The 4,555-nt window shown below is 40.7% G+C and overlaps 1 non-coding gene across 1 annotated transcript; it reads right to left on the bottom strand.

The window, feature by feature from the left end:
• Positions 1-3,099: 3,099 nt before the first annotated feature.
• TRNAA-AGC (transfer RNA alanine (anticodon AGC)) lies at positions 3,100-3,171 on the bottom strand. The gene has a single exon. It is a non-coding gene; the product is annotated as a tRNA-Ala (tRNA).
• Between the last annotated feature and the right edge of the window lie 1,384 nt (positions 3,172-4,555).

The following is a 4,555-nucleotide window of genomic DNA, read 5'->3' as shown; positions in this document are numbered from 1 at the left end:
CACAACAATACTGAGCAGAAAAGAGCCCCCCAATCATCCATGCCCCTCACACATAACTAAGGGTACACATCAGAATCAGTTATGGAGCTCTTTAAATGTACCTGACATCCTATACCAAAATCCCCAGGGCTGGGGGCTACATTTATGCATTTCAAACATGGTGATCCTCATACACCATGCCAGTTAAAAACCACTGCTGTATAGAGCATGAACAGAGTTTACAGAAGGAAACACCAATGGATTTCAGACATAAGATGCTATCCTCACCCAGAGATAAGGACCCCATAACGTGATACTATATTTTTCACCTATCAGATTGGCAAAGAACAAAAGTTTGACAATCATAGACAAAGAGCTAATCCCCCTAGTTTATAAAATGTTTCTACAAACGGGGCACCTGGGTGGCTCAGTGGGTTAAAGCCTCTGCCTTCGGCTCAGGTCATGATCTCAGGGTCCTGGGATCGAGCCCCGCATCGGGCTCTCTGCACAGCGGGAAGCCTGCTTCCTCCTCTCTCTCTCTCTGCCTGCCTCTCAGCCTATCTCTATCTGTCAAATAAATAAATAAAATCTTTAAAAAAAAAATGTTTCTACAAATGGATAATGAAAAGACCAATAATCTAATCCAATAGAAAAAGGGCAAAGGAGAAGAACAGACAGTTGGCAGGGAAATACTTCATTCATAATAAGCAAATCTAATACAACAACCCATCCAAATGTACCAAAAGTTTGGTAATACACTGATAAGGTCATAGGGGAATAGGCTGGTGAGAAGGCAAATTGGTACAGCCCCATGCAGGCAGTACCTATGAAAACTGCAAGCACGTTTCATCTTTGAGCCATTAACTCTACTCCTAGGAATTTAACCAACTGATTATTAATTGCACATGTGTGAAAAGATTTAAGTACAGGGTTATTCATTTGCAGCATTGTCTGCAGCAGCAAAAGATCAGAAATAACTCATTTCCCAGCAGGAGACCAGTTAAATCAATTACAGTACAGTCATATAGTGAGATACTCTGCTACACAACCATTTAAACAAAAGAAGTCAGATCAATGAAAGAATCACAAGACGTTTTATTAAGTGAAAAAAAATTACAAGGTGAAAAACAGTATGTGATTAATGGCAAAATTATTTTCAGTAATGATCATTTAATAATCACTAATAATCATTATTTTCTCAAGTCATACTTCAGATTTAAAACTAACTGCTTTTAAACAATATGTTTCTATTTAAAAATATTTAAATTAGACATATACATATGTAGCATATTTACATATACATATGTAGCATGTGTTATACAGGTAACTCTGAAAGATACACACACAAACTGGTTACATGGCAGAGGATCTCAATAGACATTTTCCCAAAGATAGAAAGATGGCCAACAGGTACACTGTTGAAAAGATGCTCAACATCACTCATCATCAGTGAAATGTAAATCAACCACAGTGACCTACCACCTCCCACATCTTAGAAGCCTATCATCAAAAAGATAAGAAATAACAAGTGTTGGAAATAATGTGGAGAAAGAGAAACCTAGTGCAATGCTGGGATTATAAACTAGTGTAGCCACTACAAAAAACAGTGGTGTTTTCTGCAGTCTTAATTTTAGAGGTTCCCCCCCAAAATTAATGATCCAAAAATTCAACTTCTGGGTATTGATGCAAAGAAAATGAAAACAGTAACCTGAAAAGATATATGCACCCCTATGTTCATTGCAGCATTATTTACAACAGCCAAGATATTGAAACAACCCAAGTGTTAATCAATAGATGAATGGATAAAGTGGAGTTTGCATATACCATGGAATTATTTGTCCATTTATTTTTTTTTAAGATTTTATTTATTTATTTGACAGAGAGAGATCACAAGTAGACGGAGAGGCAGGCAGAGAGAGAGAGAGAGGGAAGCAGGCTCCCTGCTGAGCAGAGAGCCCGATGCGGGACTCGATCCCAGGACCCTGAGATCATGACCTGAGCCGAAGGCAGCAGCTTAACCCACTGAGCCACCCAGGCACCCTATTTGTCCATTTAAAAAAAAAAAAAAGAAGGATATCTTGTCATCTGTGATAGGATGGAACTTGAAGGCATTGTGCTAAAGAAGTAAATCAGACAGAGAAAGACAAATTTCCTATCATTTCACTTCTATGTGGAACTGTAAAAAAACAAGCTTATAGACACAGAATGGATTGGTGGTTGCTATGGGGTGGGGGAGTGAAATGGGTGAAGGGAGTTAAAAGGTACGAACTTGCAGTTATAAAATAAATAAGTCACGGGGATGTAATGTACAGCATGGTGACTATCATTAATAAGATTGTACTGCCTATTTAAAAGTTGCTAAGAGAGCAGACCTTAAAAGTTCTATAGGGGCACCTAGGTGGCTCAGCCGGTTAAGTGACTCCTGATATTGGCTCAGGTCATCATCGCAGGGTTGTGAGATCAAGCCCCAAGTTGAGCCCTGTGTGGAGCCCCCACCCCTTGATCCCCACATCAGGCTCCTCACTGGGAATGGAGACTGCTTATCTCTCTCCCTCTGCCCTTCTCCACCCTCTCTGCCTCTCCCCACCCCCAAAAAACTCATAATAATAAAAGTTCTCGGGGCGCCTAAGTGGCTCAGTGGGTTAAAGCCTCTGCCTTCGGCTCAGGTCATGATCCCAGGGTCCTGGGATTGAGCCCCACATCAGGCTCTCTGCTCAGGGGGGAGCCTGCTTCCCCCCCTCCTCTGCCTGCCTCTCTACCTACTTATGATCTCTCTCTGTCAAATAAATAAACAAATAAAATTTAAAAATAAAAAATAAAAGTTCTCATCACAAGAAAAGTGATTTTTTTGTAACTATATATGGTGACAGATGTTAACTAGATTTATTGTGATGGTAATCTCACAATACACACAAATATGTAATCATTATGTTTGTATACCTGAAACTAATATAGTGTTATATACCAATTATAAGTCAATTAAAAAATAAAACAGAGGAGAGTCATCAGTATAACAGGAAAAAAACATTACTCGGAGAAAAGATAATCTGCAGATTCTACAGGAATGTGGTGTAGCTGTAACAGAAGAAAGGTATTTCCCCAAGCCAGGACATAATAGAATGGAGATGCTGGGGATTGAACCCAAGACCTCATGCATGCTAAGCATACGCTCTACCACTGAGCTACATCCCCACCTGGTGATAATACTGCTTTTCTAAGCTGTTTTCATGAAACAAATCAGAAATGTGCTCCCTTAAAACACTGGTTATAGTGATAGCCAAGAGGTTTGGGAGCAGGGGGAGGATGGTAATGCAGAGGATGTGCAGGGGGATGTTCTGGGAGTAAGGCATAAAAGGAATTTACTTCTCTCTCTATGCTTTTTGTACTACTTGAGTATTTTACCATTAGGCATTGCCTACTTAAAACAAAGATGGAAAATAAAAGAGAAAATAAAGGTTAAACAAAACCACTTTTCTACAACAATGCCCCCACTTTATAGATGGAACACTGAGGCTTAAATAAGAGAAGGGCCTCTCCAATCTACAACACCTCCAGCTCCTCCAAGCAGTGGGACCACTTCCCTCCAAGCACCAGAATCCTTTCTTCTTTTCAAGGTGAGAGACTATCCATGCCTCGCTGCCATGATTTCCATGCCTTATCCATCTCTCTGCCCTCAGAGAACCCAGCTCAGAGAATCCAACATTTTTGTGAATCCTTCCATTCTGCAACTAATGTTTGTTGAGGACTGACCATAGCCCAGACAGTACACTAATAAGCCTCGAGGTCAAAGTCCCTCCTGACCTTGTAGATAGGGCTGCATGTACATTCACACAGGCCGTGCACTATACAATTTCAGGAAACGCCCATTCACATGAACTACTGTTTAACTGCCATCCCCTGGATTTGTGCCAGGTAAATCTAACTATACCCAGTGGCCTTGCCCATATGTCCAATAGCCCAGTGGAGAATATAGTCCAGTGGAGAAAATAAGTAATATGTATATATTTCTTTTAATTGGAATCATTGCAATGAAAGAAAAGAACCAGGTGTTCTAAGAAAGAACAAAAGGAGGGACCTATTTTGAGTTCCACACAAGCCATTCTGAGAAAGTGATATTTAAGCCAAGAAATTATATTAGTTAGAAATTTTTAGGGACGCCTGGGTGGCTCAGTTGGTTGGACGACTGCCTTCGGCTCAGGTCGTGATCCTGGAGTCCCGGGATCGAGTCCCGCATCGGGCTCCCGGCTCTGCGGGGAGTCTGCTTCTCTCTCTGACCTTCTCCTCGCTCATGCTCTCTCTCACTGTCTCTCTCAAATAAATAAATAAAATCTTTAAAAAAAAAAAATTTATTTTAGTTGCTAATAAGAGACCCAGCTTAGCAGCTTTAACAAAAGTTTCCAATTTCTCTCATTCCATGAGAAACCAGAAGGTAGACAGCCCAAGACTAATTTGGTAGCTCCATCAGTTACCAGGAGCCCAGCCTCTTCCTGTCTTTCTGCTTTACATTCCTTAACATGTGACTTTCATTCTCTAGGTCACCTCATGGTCCAAAATGATGGCTAGAGCTCCAGTCACC

The sequence above is a fragment of the Lutra lutra genome, chromosome 18 (assembly GCF_902655055.1).
Source record: "Lutra lutra chromosome 18, mLutLut1.2, whole genome shotgun sequence".
Classification (NCBI taxonomy): Eukaryota; Metazoa; Chordata; class Mammalia; order Carnivora; family Mustelidae; genus Lutra; species Lutra lutra.
The sequence above is the reverse complement of the archived record's forward strand: the minus strand, read 5'-3'. Positions and strand labels throughout refer to the sequence as shown.